The sequence below is a fragment of the Dendrobates tinctorius genome, unplaced genomic scaffold (assembly GCF_039654945.1).
Source record: "Dendrobates tinctorius isolate UK_male_01 unplaced genomic scaffold, ASM3965494v1 ptg000023l, whole genome shotgun sequence".
In the NCBI taxonomy this organism is placed as follows: domain Eukaryota; kingdom Metazoa; phylum Chordata; class Amphibia; order Anura; family Dendrobatidae; genus Dendrobates; species Dendrobates tinctorius.
The window spans coordinates 7,430,430-7,457,971 of NW_027361691.1; positions in this window are offsets into that span (position 1 = coordinate 7,430,430).

Genomic DNA, 27,542 nt, shown 5'->3' on the forward strand with positions numbered 1-27,542 from the left:
CGCAGCCTCCGTCCCTCGCTCCACTGTCCCGCGGGTCTTTCCCCCAAACTCGGGGGCTCCGCTGAGAAGTCCTCTGCTGGTATTGGTGGCGGCCGTTCTCGCTGACTCCGCTCAGGCTCTGCTCCCCAGCTCAGCATCCCGCTGCTCTCCCGTGGCTCTGAGGGCGACTTCTGGCACAGCTCCATCCCCTGCCGCCACTGCCACTCTAGGCAGCCGATGCCCCGACACCTGCAGAGTCTCATACCGTCTGTTGGGCAGCACTCGAATGGCATCAGACAGCCGCAGCCAAGTTTTTCTTCTGTGCCACTCCCTCTGTGAGGTGAGGTGTCGGCAGGCCTCTCCACCCTCCTGTCAGGGTCCAATATATGGAAGCGTCGATCTCCAGGCACATACTGTTTCCTTTTGGGATACGTTGGAGGGGGTCCCAGTCTATTCAACATGACTGCAAACACCCGGACCTCTCCTCTGCGCTGAAGCAACACCGCCATACTGCACAGTACCTGGTACCGCCCCGGATCCTCTGCTGGCCACACAGATCCGCCACAGCGCTTCCCATTTGTATTCCACTGGTAAGCCAATCGTAATCCACCGGTAATTGTAATCCAAACTGAGTAGTCCGAGTCCTTTTCCATTCTTTGAGGCAGGTCTGCCGCAGAAGATGAGGTATTAGCGGCGGCGATCCTGCCGACTACGCCAAATGTAGGGTCGGTGGTGGGGTGCCGAGCTGGGGGGTGATAGGGGGTGGTCCCACTTCTTACCGCGCAGAGATGATAACAGAGACACGATGAGGCAGATTCTGGGTGCAACAGGTCCAAGTTTATTGTTCACCGTCCGACTGACGGTCCTCGCGGTACACCGCGATATCTCTCTCTCTGCCCTCCGTGTCCAGGGCCGCTTCAACACCGTACGTTACACTAGGGACGTATTTATACGTACCGTCCCGTCTCACACTGTGACAATCCTGACAGCTCAGTTACTGTGGCCGCCTTAGGCCCGTACACCATCAGCACTTTACTGGCCAGTTTCGTCGTTACACATACGGTGTCCTCCACCCAGAGCCTTGTCTCTGCTGCGGTCCTTTCCTGTCAGGACCACCCCCCTGACGTTTCCTCTCCTCAGTCCCCTTGGTCGGATTCTCCTCAGGGCACACAGACTGGCGCAGTCCTCCTGTCACCTGAGCTCCCCCTGGGGACTGGAATCTTCTGGAACCCTCCCTCAGAATTTATAGCTCACCCGGTTCCTTGAAACTGTCACTCCAACTGTCACCACGCCCCCCATGACCAATGGTTTCTAAAGCCCTAAGCTGCTGTAAAGTCCTTTGCTCACACTCCACCCTGCCATCTAATGGTCATCCCAAGGTACTGCACGTCCACTACACTTTCCTAGTTGTTTCCCCACTGTAATCACTGACTCCTACCTACACTGTGCAAACCTATCTTTCTTCACTCTGACTAGTCCGTCCGTCCGTCAGGTCACCTTCCCTACACAGAGACGAGGTCACAGTGTCTCCGGAGCCACACCTCGATGTCCTGTGGAGGAACGGCCTCATTCCAGAAGGTGATATTCACTGTGACAGTGTCCGGCCTGGAGATAGGAACCAACACAAACTTATTCCAGCCCTCAGCATCTCTGAACTTGGGGTAATTAGCCCAGAATCTATCCAGGTCAGACATGAGCTTGAAGCTGACCTCGTAGCCCTGCCTGTCCTGAAGATTAGACACCGCCAGTATCTCATTTGCCACAAACCCCATCTGGCCGCAGAGCAGCTCTCTCACCACATACCTGCGTTGTGGCAGATCCTCCTTGGCACCTCTTTAAACCGCACCACATTAATGCGTTTGAATGTCTGGCCGGTATACCTGGCGCTGAAAGTGAAGGATGGGGCGCCGCGGCTCCAGGCATTCCTGGGGGTCACCTGCCGGGTCACACTGGGCTGACTGACAGGGAGAGGGCCTGCAGCAGGGGGGGCTGTCACACCTTGTGGACTAGATGGCAAAGGGGGATAATCACACATATCATGCACATTATCATGAGCAGCATCATTATCGTCAGACAGTGCGACGTCCATTACAGAATGTGAAACCCCTCCCACCCCCGACCCCATGGGCACAGCATCACCAGCCACAGTCTGTGCTTCAGCCTCGGCCTCATCAGCACAAACAGTCTCACATATACTGTCCTGCTCCTGTGTGGGGCACTCTGGGACCTGTGGGGCCTCTGCTGGAGTCTGCAGTGTGTGCTCCTGTTCACACTCAGCTGCCTCATCAGCACAAACAGTCTCACATACACTGTCCTGCTCCTGTGTGGGGCATTCTGGGACCTGTGGTGCCTCTGCTGCAGTCTGAAGTGTATGCTCCTGTTCACACTCGGCTGCCTCGGCCTCATCAGCACAAACAGTCTCACAAATGCTGTCCTGCTCCTGTGTGGGGCATTCTGGGACCTGTGGTGCCTCTGTTGGAGTCTGAAGTGTATGCTCCTGTTCATACTGAGCTGCCTGCTGCTGCAGTTGTTTTCCCTCCTGGAAGCAGAAGCGGGCAGCCTGTAACACTGGCCGTGTCCGCTGCTGGGGGGTCCCGTCCTGAACATCAGGGGTCCTGGCCTCTACAGCACAGTCCTGCTTATAGGAGGCGAACCGCTCGCGGTTCCTGTAGGTCTCTGCCAGGGGCCCCATGCTCTCCAGCACAGATTCAGTGTCCTGCACAACACTCGCCAGCTGTACTCCCAGTGTGTTCAGTCTCAGGTCATACGCCTCATTACTGGCAGGATTAGTGGTCTTTATGTTATAGATGAAGTCTACCTCCATTTGCAGCGCTTTTTTTTGCTGCTGTAACTCACCCAGTTTTCGGACAAGTCCCGGTATCTCATCCGCTAGCTGCAGCTCGGGTGCACGCGCCGGCTCCACAGGTTTAGTCTTGACCACAGGTACAGGGGTTTTGAAGACAGTCTTGTGCGGGTCCAGCACGGATGGTTTTGTAGCTCCTTAGCTGGATGCAGGCTCCGCAGCAGGTTTATCGCTGCCACCTGACTGTGACCGTGTGCGTCCTGACCGCGCCATACTGCCATGCTGCTGTAGGTTCTCCTGCATTGTCTGCCTTTCCAAAGACGTTCGTCTCTGCCTGGGAGCAGGAGAGCTGGTCTGCACAGCTGGGGCCGATCTCACCTGTGCACCTGGCAGGAGCTGCTTACTGACTGGGGAGCTACAAGGCTTCACATTCAGCTGGTTTCCATCACTCACTGACACTTTTCCTTCTTGCTTCTTTGCTGGAACTGGCGAAGGTTTTCCTCCCAAAACTTTACTCACAGCTTTTTCCTCCTTTACCAAACTGATGCAGCTTTGACTCGCTGCATTCACTGGTCTCACAGTGGCTTTGGGATTAACATTCCCATTGGTAGAAACCTGGGAGGCTTGTCCCAGTGTAGGCCGGGAAGCCTGGGCCTTGCCTGGGGAGCTTCCCGCCCAGGGTGGCCACTCCCCGGGCTTGCTCCAGACATGAGGAGATCCACACAACACAACCTCACAGCTAGGAGGCAGTATTATAGTAGTTATATTCTTGTACATAAGAGCAGTATTATAGTAGTTATATTCTTGTACATAGGGGCAGTATTATAGTAGTTATATTCTTGTACATAGGGGCAGTATTAAAGTAGCTATATTCTTGTACATAGGAGCAGTATTATAGTAGTTATATTCTTGTACATAGGAGCAGTATTATAGTAGTTATATTCTTGTACATAGGAGAAGTATTATAGTAGATATATTCTTGTTCATAGGAGCAGTATTATAGTAGTTATATTCTTGTACATAGGGGCAGTATTATAGTAGTTATATTCTTGTACATAGGAGCAGTATTATAGTAGTTATATTCTTGTACATAGGGGAAGTATTATAGTAGTTATATTCTTGTACATATGGGCAATATTATAGTAGTTATATTCTTGTACATAGGGGCAGTATTATAGTAGTTTTATTCCTGTACATAGGAGCTGTATTGTAGTAGTTATATTCTTGTACATAGGGGCAGTATTATAATAGTTATATTCTTGTACATAGGGAGCAGTATTATAGTAGTTATATTCTTGTACATAGGGAGCAGTATTATAGTAATTATATTCTTGTACATAGGGGCAGTATTATAGTAGTTATATTCTTGTACATAGGAGCAGTATTATAGCAGATATATTCTAGTACATAGGGGCAATATTATAGTAGTTATATTCTTGTACATAGGGGCAGTATTATAGTAGTTATATTCCTGTACATAGGAGCTGTATTATAGTAGTTATATTCTTGTACATAGGGGCAGTATTATAGTAGTTATATTCTTGTACATAGGGGCAGTATTATAGTAGTTATATTCTTGTACATAGGGGCAGTATTATAGTAGCTATATTCTTGTACATAGGGGCAGTATTATAGTAGTTATATTCTTGTACATAGGAGCAGTATTATAGTAGTTATATTCTTGTACATAGGGAGCAGTATTATAGTAGTTATATTCTTGTGCATAGGAGTAGTATTATAGTAGTTATATTCTTGTACATATGGGGCAGTATTATAGTAGTTATATTCTTGTACATAGGGGGCAGTATTATAGTATCATAGAATCATAGAATCGCAGAGTTGGAAGGGACCTCCTGGGCCATCTGGTCCAACTCCCTGCTCAAAGCAGGATTCGCTAAATCATCCCAGTCAGATGTCTGTCCAGCCTCTGTTTGAAGACATCCATTGAAGGAGAACTCACCACTTCTCGTGGCAGCTTGTTCCACTCATTGATCACTCTAACTGTCAAAAAGTTTTTTCTAATATCTAATCTGTGTCTCCTCCCATTCAGTTTCATCCCATTGCTTCTAGTCTTTCCTTGTGCAAATGAGAATAAAGTTGATCCTTCTACAATGTGACAGCCCTTTAGATATTTGTAGACAGCTATTAAGTCTCCTCTCAGTCTTCCCTTTTGCAAACTAAACATTCCGAAATCCTGCAACCTTTCCTCATAAGACAGGGTTTGCAGACCGGTCACCATTCTGGTCGCTCTTTTCTGAACTTGCTCCAGTTTGTTGATGTCTTTTTTAAAATGTGGTGCCCAAAACTGGACACAATATTCCAGATGAGGTCTGACCAAAGAGGAGTAGAGGGAAATAATGACTTCACGTGATCTAGACTGTATGCTTCTGTTAATACATCCTAGAATTGCATTTGCCGTTTGTGCTGCTGCATCACACTGTTGACTCATATTCAGTCTGTGATCTATTAGTATACCCAAGTCTTTTTCACATGTGCTGTTGCTTAGCCCTATTCCTCCCATTCTGTATATGCTTTTTTCATTTTTATTGCCCAGATGTAGTACTTTGCATTTTTCCCTGTTAAAAACCATTCTGTTATTTGCTGCCCACTTCTCCAGTTTATTTATATCTTTTTGAATCCTCGCTCTCTCTTCTCTAGTGTTAGCTATCCCTCCTAGCTTTGTGTCATCAGCAAATTTAATCAGTTTACCCTCAATTCCTTCATCTAAATCGTTGATACAAATGTTGAACAATACAGGGCCCAGGACAGAGCCCTGTGGTACCCCACTTGAGACATTCTTCCAGCTGGATGTGCAGCCATTTACGACCACTCTTTGGGTCCGATCGCTAAGCCAGTTATGAATCCACCTAACAGTTGCCTTGTCCATCCCATACTTAGTCATTTTTTCAATAAGGATTGTATGAGATACTTTGTCAAATGCTTTGCTGAAGTCAAGATATACTATATCTACAGCATTTCCTTGATCCACCCAATCAGTGATTCCGTCATAGAAGGAAATTAAGTTAGTCTGACATGACTTATTAGTTACAAACCCATGCTGACTCTGCTTAATCACTTCATTCTTATCCAGGTACTGACATACATGTTGTTTAATAATTTGCTCAAAGATCTTTCCTGGTATAGAAGTCAGACTCACTGGCCTATAGTTGCCTGGGTCCACCTTCTTCCCCTTTTTGAAGATAGGAACAACATTTGCTCTTCTCCAGTCTTCTGGGACTTCTCCTGTTCTCCAAGAATTTTCAAAGATTATGGAGAGGGGTTCAAAAATTTCTTCTGCTATCTCCTTCATTACTCTGGGGTGTAATTCATCTGGACCTGGAGACTTGAATTCATTTAGGTTAGCTAAGTGTTTCCTCACTATATTTCTGTTTATAGATATCCTGGATTCTTCTATTCCCTTAATAGGACAGTGAAGAACAGTTGATGTTACATTTCCTTTCTGAGAGAAAACAGATGCAAAATAGGAATTTAAAAGTTCGGCCTTCTCAACATCCTGTCTTACCATTTCATCGTTTTCATCCTGTAAAAATCCTATAGCATCTTTGACTTTTCTTTTACTTTTGACATATCCCCAAAATCATTTATTATTGCTTTTGACATCTCTTGCAAGCGTCAATTCATTGTCAGCTTTAATAATCTGATTTGTGCCCTGCAGGTTCTGCAGGCAGCATTATATTCTTCTTTAGATATGCCTCCCTCTTTCCATTTTATAAACATTTTTTTCTTCCTTTTTAGCATGTGCTTAAGTTCTGTGTTCATCCATCCTGGCTTCCTTTAATGCTTCCTATTCTTCCCTCTTTTCGGAATTGTTAACAATTGTGCTTTGAGAATTTCATTTTTCAAGATTTCCCATCCTTCCTGGACATTTTTGTCTTTAAGGATATCCAGCCATTGGATCCCTCCAATTCTCTTTCTGAATCCCTTAAAATCTGCCTTTCTGAAATCTAACCTTGACGTCTGAGTCTTCACAGGTCTTCCTCCTCTTGTTATCCAAAATTCTAAAATAGCATGGTCGCTACCTCCTAGGGTCCCAGCCACTTTTACCTCCTCAACCATTTCCTCCCTGTTTATAAGGATTAGATCCAAGGTAGCAGTTCCCCTTGTTTTCTCCTCTACCTTTTGGAAGATAAAGTTGTCAGCAAGAGAGGATAAGAATTTCCTTGACCTGTTAGTTTTGCCTGAGAGAGATTCCCAACAAATGTCTGGATAGTTGAAATCTCCCATGACAACTATGTCATATCGTTTGCAGAACTTGTCCATTTGATGCATAAAGAGTTCATCCATATCTTCAGCTTGCACAGGCGGCCTGTAGTAAATGCCTACAATGGTGTCCTTTCCATTGTTCTGTCCTTGTATTCTTACCTAAACAGTTTCCACAGAACTCCCAGTCTCTGAAGCTTCAAGCTCTGTGCAGATATACGCGTTTCTAACATACAATGCGACACCTCCTCTCGTTTATCAAGTCTGTTTCTTGCAAATAAGTTGTATCCTTCTAGTCTTGTATTCCAATCATGTGTATTGTCCCACCAAGTTTCAGTGATTCCAATGACATCATATTTCTTTTCCTGTGTTAGTAGTTCCAATTCTCCTTGTTTGTTGCTCATGCTTTGTGCATTAGTATAGAAACATTTTAGTTTGTGATTGGTTTCTCTTTCTCCAATATTTGTATTAATTAGATTCTTTTGTCTTTGTTCTTCCTTTCCACTTCTAATAGCAAAGTTCTCAATAGCATTTGTCAGGTGTTTGGCTTTTTCTGGTCTTTTGCTTCCCTTCCCATGTAGTTCTAGTTTAAAGCTCTCCTTACAAGTGTAGCAAGGCGACTTCCAAATACATGCTTTCCAGTCTTCGTAAGGTGCACCCCATCTCTAGCATAGTAGTTATATTCTTGTACATAGGAGCAGTATTATAGTAGTTATACTCTTGTATATAGGGGCAGTATTATAGTAGTTATATTCTTGTACATAGGGGCAGTATTATAGTAGTTATATTCTTGTATATAGGGGCAGTATTATAGTAGCTATATTCTTGTACATAGGAGCAGTATTATAATAGTTATATTCCTGTACATAGGGGCAGTATTATAGTAGTTATATTCTTGTACATAGGAGCAGTATTATAATAGTTATATTCCTGTACATAGGGGGCAGTATTATTGTAGTTATATTCATTGCTTTTGCATCGTAGTTTGTGAGGCTCGTTACACAATGGTCCTAATAACCGTGGGCCCATGACTGATCTTAGCTGATAATTTGTGTGGTTGGGTATAAATGTGCTGTCGGAGTAATCCAGTAAGGCGCTTACAAGGTTACGAGCAGTTCACATTCTTTTTAGTTTTTCTCTATTATTGGAATTCTTTGCTCACGTAGGGATTTCAGGAATAGGTGTAGATCGAGGAATTGACATTTATGCCATTTTATTCTATATTAGTGAAGATTTGCCAAAGTTGACCCTGTGCTTTGATGAATTGTACGGTGTCTGTGTGCAATAGGTGTACATGTGAAGAACATTATCTAATGTACATATTTGTGTATCAGCTTTTCTTCTTAGGGCCTATTAATACTCAAAAGTGACTCAGCTCTGCGGGGAGGAGAATATTAAATATTGGTAGAGTACACAACTAGTGAGTGACATGTTATAGATAATAGGTGATATGATGACACCACGTGGAAGATTGTCACTGTATACAGGGGTCTGAATATTACTGTAGATTTACCAGTATTTCGGTTTACTTCATACCATAGCAATACGGAGCCAATAGACGTGTGATAGCCTGAAATACACAAGCTAGTAATCTCTAGATGAAAGTGGTCCATCTCTGGGGCTAAATCTTTAGAATGGGGCTGGTTTTGTGATATACTTACTGATAAGTACAATGTAGTGTCCTGTCAATGGGCTACTACTAGCCTCAATGTGAACCGACATCTTGAATTGCTTATTGTACTGATTATAGCTCAGTCTGCAGTAAGCTCCCCCAGAATTTTATCTTTTAACTCTGTGGTCAAGTAAAAGGGAGCACTTACTCACTGCTTATGAAGATTTGTTATACTGCTCTCAAAGTTATATGCCTCACAAACTACTCCAAATCAGGATGGCAAGTGCCTTGGCTCTCTTTATTAAACTCTCCCCAGTCCCCATTCTATAATCTACAATGTTATTCTTTGCTGTTTTATGGAGCCCCCAGGAGGTTTGCGGATGGTTCATTGATGAACGCCAGAGCATTCGCCTGGTTTTGACACTCTAGCGAGGTAGTTTCTCACACCAATTCAGAACGCCCATCTGTTCAGGCACTTGTTGCAACCCAGTCCTAATTTAGAATGACCACTTTTATCAATGATCATATTTAAGACATGACCATAGTTGTGATGACTCTGTCTTCTCAACTCTATGGCCTCTCAGTGCTCTCTATACCAATATATTATGCCATCCCATAGATCATCTTTCCTTTAACCCCTTCACCCCCAAGGGTGGTTTGCACGTTCATGACCGGGCCAATTTTTACAATTCTGACCACTGTACCTTTATGAGGTCATAACTCTGGAACGCTTCCATGGATCCCGGTGATTCTGACATTGTTTTCTCGTGACATATTGTACTTCATGTTAGTGGTAAAATTTCATTCAAATAACTTGCGTTTATTTGTGAGAAAAACAAATTTGGTGAAAATTTTGAAAATTTCGCAATTTTTCCCTTAAATCACAAAGATACAGCACACAAAAAACTTGATAACTAACATTTCCCACATGTTTACTTTACATCAGCACAATTTTGGAACCAAAATTTTTTTTTGTTAGGAAGTTATAAGGGTTAAAAGTTGACCAGCGATTTCTCATTTTTACTACACCATTTTATTTTTAGGACCACATCACATTTGAAGCCACTTTGAGGGGTCTATATGATAGAAAATACCCAAAAGTGACACCATTCTAAAAACTGCACCCCTTAAGGTGCTCAAAACCACATTCAAGAAGTTTATTAACCCTTTAGGTGCGGCACAGGAATTTTTTTGAATATTTAAAAAAAAATGAACATCTAACTTTTTTTCACAAAAAAAATACTTCAGGTTCAATTTTTTTTATTTTACCAAGGGTAACAGGAGAAATTGGACTGCAAAAGTTATTGTGCAATTTGTCCTGAGTACGCTGATACCTGATATGTGGGGGGAACGACTGTTTAGGCGCATGGCAGAGCTCAGAATGGAAGGAGCACTGTTTGACTTTTTCAATGTAAAATTGGCTGGAATTCAGATCGGACGCCATGTCACGTTTGGAGAGTCCCTGATGTACCTAAACAGTGGAAACCCCCTACAAGTGACCCCATTTTGGAAACTAGACCCCCAAAGGAACTTACCTAGATATGTGGTGAGAACTTTGAACCCACAAGGGCTTTACAGAAGTTTATAACGTACAGCGGTACAATTAAAAAATCATATTTTTTCCACAAAAATGATCTTTTCACCCTCAATTCTTATTTTTCCAAGGGTAACAGGACCCTAAAAGTTATTGTGCAATTTGTCCTGAGTACGCTGATACCCCACATGTGGGGGTAAACCACTATTTGGGCGCATGGCAGAGCTCGGAAGGGAAGCAGCGCCAATTGACGTTTTTGGCTGGAATTGAGATCGGACACCATGTCGCGATTGGAAAACCCCTGATGTACCAAAACAGTGGAAACCCCCCACAAATGACACCATTTTGGAAACTAGACCCCCTAAGGAACTTATCTAGATGTGTGGTGAGAACTTTGAACCCCCAAGGGCTTCACAGAAGTTTATAACATAAAGCAGTACAATTAAAAAATCATATTTTTTCCACAAAAATGATCTTTTCACCCTCAATTCTTATTTTTCCAAGGGTAACAGGACCCTAAAAGTTATTGTGCAATTTGTCCTGAGTACGCTGATACCCCACATGTGGGGGTAAACCACTATTTGGGCGCATGGCAGAGCTTGGAAGGGAAGCAGCGCCATTTGACGTTTTTTGCTGGAATTGAGATCGGACGAGAAAACTACTGTATGGGCACACATCGGGGCTCGAAAGGAAGTAGTGATGTTTTGGAATGCAGACTTTGATGGAATGGTCTGCGGGTGTCATGTTGCCTTTGGAGAGCCCCTAATGTACCTAAACAGTGGAAACCCCCCACAAATGACCCCATTTTGAAAACTAGACCCCCTAAGGAACTTATCTAGAGGTGAGGTGAGCACTTTGAACCCCCAAAGGCTTCACAGAAGTTTAAAATGCCAGGGCATGAAAATAAAAAAAATCGTATTTTTTCCACAAGCATGATCAATTAGTCCCCAATTTTTTTATTTTCCCAAGGGTAACAGGAGAAATTGAACGCCAAAAGTTGTTGTCCAATTTGTCCTGAGTACGCTGACACCCCACATGTGGGAAAAAACTACTGTATGAACACACGTCAGGGCTCGGAAGGGGAATTGTTGTGAGTTCATTTTCCCCTTCATTACTGAGGCCCGAGGAACTCCCTCTTCTGGTAAAGAAAGGTAGTGAGCCTGATTGTCAAACACCTGAGGCTGATGATTGTGACTGGCTGAGTGGAGTTACGGACTGGATATAATGCTGCCGACGCCCTTCTGCCCTGCGGGTGATTTCTCTGTGGGATCCTTGGAGACCAGTCTGAATTCCTGCTCCTCCAAAGCTAAGTTTGCTGCTCGGCCTTTTGCTTTTGCGTTTTGTCTTTGTTTTTGCTTTGTTTTTCTGGATTTCTGCCATTCCCTGCTGGGGTGTGCTGAATTCATTTAGCTCTGTCTTCTGAAAATACCTGAGTGCTGATTCAGTTTTTGAAGCCTAGCTGCTTCAGGGCCTTTTTCATATCAGCTGGTTGGCTTATGTCTTTGATAGGGTTTTGGCAGATTGCAGACAGCAGCCTTCCTGTCCTTTCCTATCTAGGTAGTTTTGGGGCCCTGTCTTTGCTCAGTCTATCTTTCTGTCTGTGTTAGTATTTTCACCTTGCTTCACCGTCATTATATGTTGGGGGCTGCCTATTGCTTTGGGGTCTGCTCTGGTGCAGTTTAGATTTCCCCTTTCTTTCTTTAGGCCTATGTATTTCTCCGGCTGTGATCGAGGGGTCTAAGGCATCGTAGGAACCCCCCACGGCTACTGCTAGTTGTGTTGATAGGTTCAGGGGTCTGCAATCTGATAGTTGCCAACTTCTCTGGTTTTCTGGACTTAGCTTGTATTTCTTCTTTTGCCTCCTACGGTGACTCATTCATAACAGAATCACCCGCCTTACTGCAGATTCTAGGGTACTCAATAGCAGGAAAGAATTGTAAAAAAAAAAAAAAAAAAAAAAGGTGTGTATATTTTTTCCTCTATATCTCTGAGGCCGTAGGGGGAATTTTTTTTTTTTTCTCTCAACGGAGATAAAGCAATTGTCTGATCGTGTGGAGCAGCTCGCTGCGGAAGTGCGGGGAATTTCCGCCTACCTTGCTCATTCACATGCTGCTGAACCAAAGATTCCTATACCTGATGTATGTTTTGGGGATCGGTCTAAATTTTTGAATTTCAAAAATAATTGTAAATTATTTTTTGCCTTGAAGCCTAACTCGTCAGGGAGCTCCGCGCAGCAGGTTAAAATTGTCATCTCTTTGCTGCATGGCGATCCCCAGGATTGGGCGTTTTCTTTGAAACCAGATGATCCTATTCTGACTAATGTGAACGCATTCTTTCAAGCTTTGGGGTTGTTGTATGACGAACCTAATGCCATTGATCAGGCTGAAAAGACCCTGCTGGCATTGAGCCAGGGTCGTGATTCTGCAGAATTGTACTGTCAAAAATTCTGAAAGTGGGCGGTACTTACTACCTGGAATGATAATGCCTTGGCTGCTCTCTTTCGGAAGGGGTTGTCAGAAGCCGTAAAAGATACTATGGTGGGATTTCCTGTTCCCTCTGGTCTTGACGATTCTATGTCATTAGCCATTCAGGTTGATCGGCGTTTGCGCGAACGCAAAGCTGCACGAGAGGTGTTGCCACCTGTTGAACAAATGTCTGAACCTATGCAATGTGATAGAGTTTTTTCCAGAGAGCAGCGACAGGAGTTCAGAAGGCGTAATAAGTTGTGTTTTTTCTGTGGAGATGGCTCGCATATTATTTCTGTCTGTCCCAAACGAGAGAAACGCTTTGCACACACGTTTTCTGTTGGGGGTGTTCAACCTAAGTTTCTTCTGGCTATTACTCTGATCTGCTCCCTGTCCACATTTTCCGCCAAGGCGTTTGTGGATTCGGGAGCAGCCCTAAACCTAATGGACTTGGATTTTGCTAAACGTTGTGGATTTCCGATGACACCTCTGCAGACGCCTATTCCTTTGAGGGGAATTGATGCTACTCCTTTGGCTAAAAATAAACCCCAGTTTTGGACCCAGGTGGTAATGCGGGTCGCCCCAGACCATCAAGAAAATTGCAGATTTCTGGTGTTGCATAATCTGCATGATACTGTTGTTCTGGGGTTTCCCTGGTTACAGATTCATAATCCAGTTTTGGATTGGAAATCTGTGTCTGTGATGAGTTGGGGTTGTCGGTGTGCCTTTAGTGAGGCTCCGGTGTTTTCCACCTCTCCTCAGTCGCATGATGTTCCTGATTATTTGGCGGACTTTTATGTATTTAGTGAGAATGAGTCTGCGTCTCTGCCTCCTCATAGGAGTTATGACTGTGCAATTGAACTGAGCCCGGGGTGTAAATTTCCCAAGGGTCGGCTCTTCAATTTATCTGTACCCGAGCACGAGGCTATGCGATCCTATATTAAGGAGGCGTTGGAGAAGGGTCATATTAGACCATCCTCGTCACACTTGGGTGCCGGTTTTTTTTTTTTGTAGCCAAAAAGGATGGATCATTAAGACCTTGTATTGATTATCGTGCCCTCAACAAAATTACTGTTAAATATCAGTATCCGTTACCCCTGATTTCTGATCTATTCTCCAGAGTTAATGGTGCTTGCTGGTTTACCAAGCTTGACCTCAGGGGGCGTATAATCTTATTCGCATTAAGCATGGGGATGAATGGAAGACGGCGTTTAATACTCCGGAGGGACATTTTGAGTACCTGGTGATGCCTTTTGGGCTCACTAATGCCCCTTCTGTCTTCCAGTGCTTCATGAACGATATTTTCCGAGATTTTGTCGATAAATTTTTGATTATCTATCTGGATGATATTTTGATCTTCTCCAAGGATTGGGATTCTCATGTGGAACATATTCGGACTGTGTTCCGGATCTTGAGGGAGAATTCCCTGTATGTCAAGGGATCTAAATGCCTTTTTGGAGTACAGAGGATTTCTTTTTTGGGATTTATTTTGTCCCCGTCAACTATTGAAATGGACCCGGCCAAGGTACAGGCCATTCACGATTGGGTTCAGCCCACTTCATTGAAGGCCCTCCAGAAGTTTTTGGGTTTTGCTAATTTTTATCGGAAATTTATAGCAAAATTTTCTAGTATTGCCAAGCCATTGACTGATTTGACTAAAAAGGGTGCTGATGTGTTAAATTGGTCTCCGGAGGCTGTTTCTTCCTTTCAGGAGTTGAAGCGAAGATTCACCTCCGCCCCGGTTTTGCGGCAACCTGATGTCTTACTTCCATTCCAGGTGGAGGTGGATGCTTCTGAGATTGGTGCAGGAGCTGTTTTGTCCCAAAAGGATCCTGTAACATCTAAAATGAATCCCTGTGCTTTCTTTTCCCGAAAGTTCTCTCCATCTGAACGTAACTATGATGTGGGGAATAGGGAACTGTTGGCCATGAAATGGGCATTTGAGTAGTGGAGACATTGGTTGGAGGGAGCTAAGCATCAAGTCGTGGTCCTCACTGACCACAAGAATTTGATTTACCTAGAGTCGGCTAAGCGCTTGAACCCTAGACAGGCTAGGTGGGCCTTGTTTTTTACACGTTTTGATTTTGTGGTTTCTTTTCTTCCTGGAACAAAGAATGTCAAGGCAGACGCCCTCTCTAGGAGCTTCCTTGCTGATTCTCCTGTGGTGACCAAGCCTGCTACCATCTTAGGCGAAGGGGTAGTTCTTTCTGCTATCTCGCCCGATTTGAGACGTGCTCTGGAAGAGTTCCAGGAGGACAAACCTGAGCGTTGTCCCAGTGGAAAGTTGTATGTTCCTGATCAGTGGAAGAAGAGAGTGATGTCTGAAGTTCATTGCTCTGCTTTGGCTGGTCATCCAGGTATTTTTGGTACTAGAGATCTGGTGAGTCGGTTTCTTTGGTGGCCCTCCTTGTCTCGTGATGTCAGGAATTTTGTGCAGTCCTGTGGGACGTGCTCCCGGTCTAAATCGTGTTCTCGCTCCAGTGGGTTGTTGATGCCTTTGCCTGTCCCCAAGAGGCTATGGACCCATATTTCAATGGATTTCATCTCTGATATGCCTGTCTCTCAGAGGATGACTGTTATTTGGGTGATTAATTTAAGAATTAAAACCAGAAGGATGTATACAGACTGTGCCCTGCTACCTGCCACCATCGCACTCTAACAAGCATCTCTATTCTTCCGACAGGTATGTCCATCCACCCAGCTCTCCTGCTCTCCTGCTGTCTGTCTATGAAGGACACACAGTGCGTCACCCAGCTTTGCACATAGACTTGCCTCTGCACCTAGCATTCACATGGTATGTCCATCCACCCAGCTCTCCTGCTCTCCTGCTGTCTGTCTATGAAGGACACACAGTGCGTCACCCAGCTTTGCACATAGACTTGCCTCTGCACCTAGCATTCACATGGTATGTCCATCCACCCAGCTCTCCTGCTCTCCTGCTGTCTGTCTATGAAGGACACACAGTGCGTCACCCAGCTTTGCACATAGACTTGCCTCTGCACCTAGCATTCACATGGTATGTCCATCCACCCAGCTCTCCTGCTCTCCTGCTGTCTGTCTATGAAGGACACACAGTGCGTCACCCAGCTTTGCACATAGACTTGCCTCTGCACCTAGCATTCACATGGTATGTCCATCCACCCAGCTCTCCTGCTCTCCTGCTGTCTGTCTATGAAGGACACACAGTGCGTCACCCAGCTTTGCACATAGACTTGCCTCTGCACCTAGCATTCACATGGTATGTCCATCCACCCAGCTCTCCTGCTCTCCTGCTGTCTGTCTATGAAGGACACACAGTGCGTCACCCAGCTTTGCACATAGACTTGCCTCTGCACCTAGCAATCACATGGTATGTCCATCCACCCAGCTCTCCTGCTCTCCTGCTGTCTGTCTATGAAGGACACACAGTGCGTCACCCAGCTTTGCACATAGACTTGCCTCTGCACCTAGCATTCACATGGTATGCCTTTCAGCTAACCCCAGCTTACCCCAGTGTTATTTATGACCTTGTTTACTCTGGCTTGATCATATACATCTGGTCCACTCTTAATTGTCTGGCCAAGATGAGCAGAGACCACTCCTCTCTGCTTCACACCTGACTGCACTTAGTTGTACATATATTGCAGAGTACAAGTCTGCATAGACTTCAGTCTGCATTGTGATTGCTATAAGTGTGTGCTAGAAGTGTGAAGATTAATTTAAGAATTAAAACCAGAATTGAACCAGAAGGGAACTGAAGGTAACTGGACACAGTCACTGTAAACAATGTTTCTGTTTGTTTTCACTTTCACCCCAATAATCCTTCACTTTCTGCTAATTCCCCTAATCCCTACTCCTAGTAAGGAACTGTTCATCTCTTCTTCAATCCTCCCCATCCACCTCACCTCCGCCTCAAAACTGTTCCTTAACATACAATCCTCTGTCTCCAAACACAGACAGCCCCCTCATGCCCTCTCCTGCTCCCACCTGCTAACACTTTCTCTGCTCCTTCTCACTGCTGGTGATATCTCTCCAAATCCTGGTCCTCCTCACCACATTCCCACAGTCATTTCTACCTCCCATCCACGCTCTATCACAACCTTCCGTAACCTCTCCAACCTTATACCCATTCACCCAGCCCCCGCTTCCCCAGTCCCACTAACAGGAGCTCTGTGGAACGCTCGCTCTGTCTGCAACAAGCTTTCCTACATCCATGATCTTTTCGTTACTACCAAACTCTCCTTCCTCGCCATCACCGAAACCTGGCTCACCCCTTCTGACACAGCCTCTCCTGCTGCACTTTCGTATGGCGGCTTCCACCTTTCTCACACCCCCCGCCCCAGCAGCAAACATGGTGGAGGAGTTGGTTTTCTCCTGTCAGATACCTGCTCCTTCACCCCAATCCCACTGCCACCCTCTGTTACCCTCCCTTCCTTTGAGGTGCACTCTGTGCGCATCTACTCCCCCTCCAACCTCCAACTGGCTGTCATCTACCGCCCCCCAGGGCCAGCCACCACCTTCTTTGACCACTTCACCACCTGGTTACTTCATTTCCTTTCCGCGGACATCCCTACTATCATCATGGGCGACTTCAACATCCCCATTGACACTTCCCTCTCAGCTGCCACTAAACTTCTATCTCTCACTTCCTCCTTCGGCCTCACTCAATGGTCTTCTACAGCCACCCACAAAGATGGCCACACACTGGACCTCATCTTCACCCGCCTCTGCTCCCTATCTAACCTCTCTAACTCACCTCTTCCTCTCTCTGACCACAACCTGCTCACATTCTCCTCCCTCTTCACTCCATGTCTACTCCATCCCCACCCCACAAACTTTCACACCCTCGCAGGAATCTTAAACACCTTGACCTACACTCATTCTCCGAATCCCTCCTCCCTCTTACAGATATAAGTTCCTTACACAATGCGGATGACGCTGCCGCTCTATATAACACCACAATAGCTGTAGCTTTGGAATCCGCTGCCCCACTTACACATACCAAAACTCGCAAAATCAACAGACAGCCCTGGCACACCAGCCTGACCAAAGAGCTGAGGCGAGCTTCCAGGGCTGCTGAGCGCAGATGGAAAAGATCCCACTCCAACGAGCATTTCATCGCATTCAAACAGTCCCTCACTACTTTCAAGACCACACTCGCCACAGCTAAACAAACCTACTTCTCATCTCTCATATCCTCCCTGTCTCACAACCCTAAACAGTTATTCAACACCTTCAATTCTCTCCTCCGCCCCCCAGCACCTCCTCCCTCCCCACTCATCTCAGCTGAAGACTTTGCCTCATTTTTCAAGCAGAAAATTGATAACATCAGGGACAGTTTTGGTCAACAACCCCCAGAGCCCTTCCTCCCGACTTCCCAGCCCTCCACCTTCAAAACCAACTTCTCCACCATTACAGAAGATCGACTCTCCATTCTACTCTCAAGATCACATCTCACCACCTGTGCACTCGACCCGATCCCATCCCACTTCATCCCAAACCTCACCACAGTCTTCATCCCAACCCTAACCCATCTCTTCAACCTATCACTAACAACTGGTGTTTTCCCCTCAAGCTTTAAACATGCCTCCATCACACCTATCCTCAAAAAGCCCTCTCTTGACCCATCCTCTGTATCTAGCTATCGCCCTATATCACTTCTCCCATACGCCTCCAAGCTACTGGAACAACACGTCTACCTTGAACTGTCCTCCCATCTCTCTTCTTGCTCCCTCTTCGACCGCTTACAATCTGGCTTCCGGTCACACCACTCCACTGAAACTGCCCTTACTAAGGTCACCAATGACCTCTTAACTGCCAAGAGCAAGCGACACTACTCTGTCCTCCTCCTCCTGGACCTGTCGGCTGCCTTTGACACAGTGGACCATTCCCTATTATTACAGACCCTCTCATCCCTCGGCATCACAGACTTGGCCCTCTCCTGGATCTCATCATACCTAACAGACCGGACATTCAGCGTCTCCCACTCACACACCACCTCCTCACCTCGCCCCCTATCTGTCGGAGTCCCACAAGGTTCAGTCCTAGGGCCCCTGCTGTTCTCTATTTACACCTTTGGCCTGGGACAGCTCATAGAATCTCATGGCTTTCAGTATCATCTTTATGCTGATGACACACAGATCTACATCTCTGGACCAGATATCACCTCCCTACTAACCAGAATCCCTCAATGTCTGTCCACTATTTCATCCTTCTTCTCCACTAGATATCTGAAACTCAACATGGACAAAACAGAATTTATCATCTTTCCCCCATCTCACGTGACCCCCCCTACGAACCTATCAATTACAGTAAATGACTGCCCACTCTCCCCAGTCCCACAAGCTCGCTGCCTCGGAGTAATCCTTGATGCTGATCTCTCCTTCAAACCACATATCCAAACCCTTTCCACTTCCTGCCGACTTCAACTCAAAAATATTTCACGCATCCGTTCATTCCTCACCCAAGAATCTGCAAAAACCCTAGTCCATGCCCTCATCATCTCTCGCCTTGACTACTGCAACCTCATGCTCTGCGGCCTCCCCTCAAACACTCTCGCACCCCTCCAATCTATTCTAAACTCTGCTGCCCGACTAATCCACCTGTCCCCCCGCTATTCCCCAGCTTCTCCCCTCTGTCAATCCCTTCACTGGCTCCCAATTGCCCAGAGACTCCATTACAAAACCCTAACCATGACATACAAAGCCATCCACAACTTGTCTCCTCCATACATCTGTGACCTCGTCTCCCGGTACTTTCCTGCACGCAACCTCCGATCCTCACAAGATCTCCTTCTCTACTCCCCTCTTATCTCCTCTTCCCACAATCGCATACAAGATTTCTCTCGCGCATCTCCCCTACTCTGGAACTCTCTACCACAACATATCAGACTCTCACCTACCATCGAAACCTTCAAAAAGAGCCTGAAGACCCACCTCTTCCGACAAGCCTATAACCTGCAGTAACCACCGATCGACCAAACCGCTGCACGACCAGCTCTACCCTCGCCTACTGTATTATCACCCATCCCTTGAAGATTGTGAGCCCTCGCGGGCAGGGTCCTCTCTCCTCCTGTACCAGTTATGACTTGTATTGTTTAAGACTATTGTACTTGTTTTTATGTATACCCCCCTCACATGTAAAGCGCCATGGAATAAATGGCGCTATAACAATAAATAATAATAATAATAATAATAATAATAAATTTGTGATAGGTTCTCTAAGATGGTTCATCTTGTACCACTCCCTAAGTTGCCGTCTTCCTCTGAGTTGGTGCCCCTGTTTTTACAACAGGTGGTTCGTTTGCACGGGATTCCTGAGAACATTGTATCTGACAGAGGAGTGCAGTTTGTGTCTAGATTTTGGAGAACTTTCTGTTCCAGGCTGGGAATTCAGTTGTCCTTCTCCTCTGCTTTTCACCCTCAGACCAATGGGCAGACAGAGAGAACAAACCAGACCTTGGAGTCATATTTGAGATGTTTTATTTCTGCTGATCAGGATGATTGGGTTTCATTTTTGCCCTTGGCCGAATTTGCTTTGAATAATAGAGCTAGTTCTGCCACTTTGATGTCACCTTTTTTTTGTAACTTTGGGTTTCATCCTCGATTTTCTTCAGGGCAGGTGGAGCCCTCTGCCTGCCCAGGTGTTGACACTGTGGTGGAGAGAATGCACCAGATCTGGGACCAAGTGGTGGATAAGTTATCTCTCTCCCAGGAGAAGGCCCAGCGGTTTTCCAACCGACATAGGACCATTGGTCCCCAGTTTAAGGTTGGTGATATGGTGTGGTTATCATCAAAAAATATTGCTATGAAGGTGGCTTCTCCTAAGTTTAAGCCTAGATTTATTGGACCTTACAAGATTGTAAAGATTATTAATCCGGTCTCTTTTCGTTTGGCTCTTCCTGTCACATTTAAAATCCATAATGTGTTCCATAAATCTTTGTTGAAGAGGTTTGTTGAACCTGTTGTTCCGGGGGTGGCACCTCCAGACCCTGTATTGGTTGAAGGTAACATGGAGTATGAGGTAGAGAAAGTACTGGATTCCCGTCTGGCTAGACGGAGACTCCAGTATTTGGTTAAGTGGAAGGGTTATGGTCAGGAGGATAATTCCTGGGTCTCTGCCTCTGATATTCATGCCAAAAGATTGGTGCGTGCCTTTCATCGGGCTCACCCTGATCGCCCTGGTGGCGTAGTTGAGGGTTCGGTGACCCCTCCTCAAGGGGGAGGTACTGTTGTGAGTTCATTTTCCCCTTCATTACTGACGCCCGAGGAACTCCCTCTTCTGGTAAAGAAAGGTAGTGAGCCTGATTGTCAAACACCTGAGGCTGATGATTGTGACTGGCTGAGTGGAGTTACGGACTGGATATAATGCTGCCGACGCCCTTCTGCCCTGCGGGTGATTTCTCTGTGGGATCCTTGGAGACCAGTCTGAATTCCTGCTCATCCAAAGCTAAGTTTGCTGCTCGGCCTTTTGCTTTTGCGCTTTGTCTTTGTTTTTGCTTTGTTTTTCTGGATTTCTGCCATTCCCTGCTGGGGTGTGCTGAATTCATTTAGCTCTGTCTTCTGAAAATACCTGAGTGCTGATTCAGTTTTTGAAGCCTAGCTGCTTCAGGGCCTTTTTCATATCAGCTGGTTGGCTTATGTCTTTGATAGGGTTTTGGCAGATTGCAGACAGCAGCTTTCCTGTCCTTTCCTATCTAGGTAGTTTTGGGGCCCTGTCTTTGCTCAGTCTATCTTTCTGTCTGTGTTAGTATTTTCACCTTGCTTCACCGTCATTATATGTTGGGGGCTGCCTATTGCTTTGGGGTCTGCTCTGGGGCAGTTTAGATTTCCCCTTTCTTTCTTTAGGCCTATGTATTTCTCCGGCTGTGATCGAGGGGTCTTGGGCATCGTAGGAACCCCCCACGGCTACTGCTAGTTGTGTTGATAGGTTCAGGGGTCTGCAATCTGATAGTTGCTAACTTCTCTGGTTTTCTGGACTTAGCTTGTATTTCTGCTTTTGCCTCCTACGGTGACTCATTCATAACAGGGAGTAGTTTTGGAATTCAGACTTTGATGGAATGGTCTGCGGGTGTCATGTTGCCTTTGGAGAGCCCCTAATGTACCTAAACAGTGGAAACCCCCCACAAATGACCCCATTTTGAAAACTAGACCCCCTAAGGAACTTATCTAGATGTGAGGTGAGCACTTTGAACCCCCAAGGGCTTCACAGAAGTTTATAATGCCCGGGCATGAAAATAAAAAAATCTTATTTTTTCCACAAACATGATCAATTAGTCCCCAATTTTTTTATTTTCCCAAGGGTAACAGGAGAAATTGAACCCCAAAGTTGTTGTCCAATTTGTCCTGAGTACGCTGACACCCCATATGTGGGAAAAAACTACTGTATGGACACACGTCAGGGCTCGGAAGGGAAGTAGTGACGTTTTGGAATGCAGACTTTGATGGAATGGTCTGCGGGTGTCATGTTGCCTTTGGAGAGCCCCTAATGTACCTAAACAGTGGAAACCCCCACAAATGACCCCATTTTGAAAACTAGACCCCCTAAGGAACTTATATAGATGTGAGGTGAGCACTTTGAACCCCCAAAGGCTTCACAGAAGTTTATAATGCCAGGGCATGAAAATAAAAAAATCGTATTTTTTCCACAAGCATGATCAATTAGTCCCCAATTTTTTTCATTTTCCCAAGGGTAACAGGAGAAATTGGACCCCAAAAGTTGTTGTCCAATTTGTCATGAGTACGCTGACACCCCATATGTGGGAGAAAACTACTGTATGGACACACGTTGGGGCTCGGAAGGGAAGCAGTGACGTTTTGGAATGCAGACTTTGATGGAATGGTCTGCGGGTGTCATGTGCGTTTGGAGAGCCCCTGATGTACCTAAACTATTGAAACTCCCCACAAGTGACCCCATTTTGGACACTAGACCCCCCAGGAACTTATCTAGATGTGTGGTGAGCACTTTGAACCCCCAAGTGCTTCACAGAAGTTTATAACGCTCGGATGTGAAAATAAAAAAATCATTTTTTTCCACAAAAATGATATTTTTGCCCCCAATTTTTTATTTTCCTAAGGGTAACAGGAGAAATTGGACCCCAAAAATGGTTTTGTAATTTGACCTGAGTAGGCTGATACCCTACATGTGGGGGTAAAACACTGTTTGGGTGCATGGCAGAGCTTGGAAGGGAAGGAGCACCATTTGACTTTTTCAACTCAGAATTGGCTGGAATTGAGATCAGACGCCATGTGGCATTTGGAGAGCCCCTGATGTGCCGAAACAGTGGAAACCCCCAATTCTAACTCCAACCCGAACCCCAACTCACCCCTAACCCTAATCTCAGCCCTAACCCTAGCCCTAACCCTAACCCTAGCCCTAACCCTAACCCTACCCTAACCCTAACCCTAGCCCTAACCCTAACCCTAGCCCTAACCCTAACCCTAATGGAAAAATGGAAATAAATAAATTTTTTTAATTTTATTATTTTTCCCTAACTAAGGGGGTGATAACGGGGGGTTTGATTTACTATTTATGGCGGTTTTTATATTTGGCAGCTGTCGCACGCTAAAAGATGCTTTTTATTGTAAAAATAGTTTTTGCATCACCACATATTGAGAGCTATAATTTTTCCGTATTTTGACCCACCGAGTCATGTGAGGTCTTATTTTTTGCGGGACGAGTTGACGTTTTTATTGGTACCATTTTCGGGCACGTGACATTTTTTGATCGCTTTTTATTCCGATTTTTGTGACGCAGAATGAACAAAAACCAGCGTTTCATGAATTTCTTTTGGGGGGGTGCGTTTACACCGTTCTGCGTGCAGTAAAATTGATAAAGCGGTTTTATTCTTCGGGTCAGTACGGTTATAGCGATACCTCATTTAGGTCGTTTTTTTATCGGTTTTATGCAATGAAAACTATTTTATATAAAAAATAATTATTTTTGCATCGCTTTATTGTGCGAGCTATAACTTTTTTATTTTTTCGCTGATGATGCTGTGTGGTGGCTCGTTATTTGCGGGACAAGATGACGTTTTCAGCGGCACCATGGATATTTATATGCGTCTTTTTGATCGCGCGTTATTACACTTTTTGTTTGGCGGTATGATAATAAATCATTATTTTTTGCTTTGTTTTTTATTTTTATTTTTTAAGGGGTTCGCTAAAGCGGTTAACTAATGGGACAGTTTTATAGGGCGGGTTGTTACGGACGCGGCGATACCTAATATGTGTAATATGTGTACTTTTATTGTTTTTTTTTTTTATTATTTCCAAAAAATGGATTTATTGGGGGAATATTTTTTTTTTTCTAATTTATTTGGCGATTTTTTTAAATTTATTTTAACACTTTTTTTTATTTTTTTTTTAACTTTATTAAATAGTCCCAGGTGGGACATAACTGTCATGTGACAGATCGCTGATCTGTCACATCACAGATCACTGTGACAGATCAGCGATCTGTCACAGGCAGTGCAAAAGGCTTCCTCATGCCTGCGCTTTGCAGGCACTGAGGAAGCCAGCTTCCTGCAGGCCCCCGAAGGCCCCCGTCGCCATCTTGGATTCGGGGGCCTGCAGGAAAGGAGCCCCCCGCAGCAGCGCTGCACATTGCGCTGCCGTGGGGGGCTCAGGGAAGCACGGAGGGAGCCCCCTCCCTGCCGATGCTTCCCTTTAACCCCAGGTACACCGCGATCATGTTTGATCGCGGTGTGCAAGGGGATAACGTGTCGGGGGCGGTCCTCACCACGTGGGCGCCGCTGATCGCGGTAGACGTACTATCCCGTCCATGGGCATAGGGGCCCGGGTCCCATGGACGGGATAGTACGTCTGATGTCAGAAAGGGGTTAAAGGGGTGATCTGGTATTATTTTTTTTTACTGTGGGCTTAAGAACTAATAGGCAGGTAGTTGCTACTTACCTTCCTGTTGTGCCTGGCGCCGATCTCTGCTGGCACCGAGTGGTGACAGACCGCTCCTGCCGGCGACTCAGCCGCTTCAACTGATGACTCGTCGACAGAGCAGCCGCTTCTCTTCTGCTCTGCACTATTAACAGTCATTCACTGCGGATGTCATGCTCATTGCCTAAATGCTGGGAGCCGACTGTCAATCAGCATGACGTCGGCATTCAAGCCCTTCAACAGAGCAGCCCAGAAGAGAACAAGCTTCTCTATTGATGTGGAGTCGCTGAATCACCAGCAGTGGCCGGCAGTAACCGCTCTGGGCCAGTGCCGGGTACAATATGCAGGTAGTTAGCAGCTACCTGTCTATTAGTTTTTAGGCCTATAGTAAAAAAAAAGGCCTCGACAACCTCTAATGTCACCTAGAAATTTTTGTTTATGCTTCTTACAAGTTAGTTTAAAGTTGGCCAAACCCAATGATTTTGATAGTATCAACCATCTATTTAATACGTATGGGAGCCTCTCAACTCTCCTCCAATAGATGATCTCGAGGGAGAAAAAAATTGGACATGTTAAGTCACGGCACCTGATCAATTTGTTTCCTCAGGAGAAACCACCACCAGGATAATTATTATTATTATTATGCATTTATATAGCGACATTTATTCCATGGCGCTTTACATGTGAAAAGGGGAAATATAGACAAGTATAGTAAACATGTGTAAGGCAAGGGACACACATGTACAGAAGGAGAGGGGACCCTGCCCGCGAGGGCTCACAGTCTACAGGGATGGGTGAGGATACAGTAGGAGAGGGTAGAGCAGGTCATGCTGTGGTTCAGTAGACCAAGGATCATTGCAGGCTGTAGGCTTGTCGGAACAGGTTGGTCTTCAGGCTCTTCTTGAAGGTTTCCGTTGATGGTGAGAGTCTGATGTGTTGTGGCAGGGAGTTCCAGAGTATGGGGGAAGCACGGGAGAAGTCTTGTATGCGGTTGTGGGAAGAAGAGATAAGGGGGGAGTAGAGAAGGCGATCTTGAGATGATCGAAGGTTGCGTGCGGGTAGGTATCTAGAGACCATGTCACAGATGTATGTGTCATGTCGGACGCTATTCACACCACAGCGTCCGGCAGGCAGCGGTAGTTCCATCTCCATCCACTATAGCCTCAGTGGCGCCGGCTTGATTTTACTCAGGTTATTGGGGGTTAATCTAGCTGGAAATCAGGTGGGATGTTTGGTCACGCCCACGGTCTTTAAATAGTCGTGCTGGCCTATGGGCGTCGCCGATTATAGCTTGTGTTTTATGCCAAGTGGTTCCGGTCTGGAGAGGAGGTGTTGGAGAGAGAAATTCGTAGCTGGTGGCGTATGTTACCTTTTCGACTTCCTATATTTGTGTTTTGTTTTGCCCTGTTCACATTACGGTATTGTCCTGTGTGTATGCGGCGCGGTGCGGTTTAAGTTCTCCCTGTCTGTCATTACTGTGTGGGCTTTGGTGGTTTGACGACTCACTGGGTGGAGGGTGGAGGGTTCAGCTTAGGGCTGAGCAGGAGATAAGGAAAGGTTGGAGGCTCAGGCATTTACACCATTAGCAAAAACCCTGGGTTGAGGGTCAGACATGGTTTTCCCTAGTTGGAGGGACTCCGCAGGGGCCCCGGGTATTTCAGCCTTCTTTGACCTAAGCCCCGCGTAACATTATAATCGGCCCACAATATTTTGGTAGTCCATGGATTCCATGACTTCCATAAACCGCCAGTTGGCGGCGCTGTCCTTACAGGTCACCGAGTTGAAGGGGGCAGTTCAGCAGCAGGGCCTGGTTGTAGCTAATGTGCAAGCGGCTTCTGCAGGTGCAGGTGCAGAGCCAAAGATTCCGATGCCTGAATGATTTGCTGGGGAACGCAGCAAATTTGTCATCTTTCGGGAGGCCTGCAAGTTATACTTTCGCATGCGCCCTGTCTCCTCAGGTAATGAGGCTCAGCGGGTGGGTCTGGTGTTATCCTTACTGAGTGGGGACCCCCAAGCATGGGCGTTTTCCTTACCAGCTGACTCTGCTACGTTTCATTCGGTTGAGAATGTTTTTTCAGCACTCGGGCTCATTTATGATGATCCCGACAGATTGGCTCTAGCGGAATCTAAAATCCGCGCCCTCTGTCAGGGGGAACGTATGGCGGAAGACTATTGTTCAAAATTTCGCCGTTGGGCAGTAGACACACAATGGAATGACCCAGCGCTGCGGAGTCAGTTTATTCATGGGGTTTCAGGAAGAGTTAAACAGGCCCTCCTGATGTATGAGACTCCTGCATCGTTAGAGTCTGCCATGAGTTTGGTTATTCGTATTGATCGCCGTTTGCGTCAGGGGGCGCAGGAGACGCTGCCCCTAGGGGAAAGCAGGGTGCAAGTGTGGTTGCTGCAGGTGAGCCCACGGAACCTATGCAAATCGCTGGCGCTGGGGTATCACATGTTAAGTGTCGCGTTCCTGGGTTCAGGAAGCAAGGAGCATGTTTTTACTGTGGTAAAAGAGATCTTTTATGTAAATGCTTGTCCTGTGCTACCTAAGAAAGTCGCACCGGCGGGAAACTGGTAAGCTCAGAGGGTATGGAGGAGGCCCAACTGAGCGTATGCATATCCTCCATGATGGTATCTCAATGTATGCTCCCTGCCAGGGTTATTATTGCGGGCAGAGAGCTACCAATATCAGTGTTTGTGGATAGCGGTTCCACCACCAATCTCATGGATGAGGAGTTTGCACGCACGGCCGGTTTTAAGATCGAAAAACTCCCTCATCCTATTCGCGTGGTTACCATTAATGCCGCTCCCCTCCCACAGGAGGAGATTACTGAGTTTGTAGCTGAGGTTAAACTCCACATTGGGGTCCTACATTCTGAGTGGGTTACATGTAGGGTACTCAATAATCTCCCAGCACAAATGGTCCTGGGTTTCCCATGGTTGTCCAAGCACAACCCGGTGATTGACTGGAGAACCCAGGACATAGTCCAGTGGAGTGGTTTCTGCCAGGAAAATTGCTTGGCCACTTGTGTGTCCGTCGTGAAGTCCAGCCTTCCGG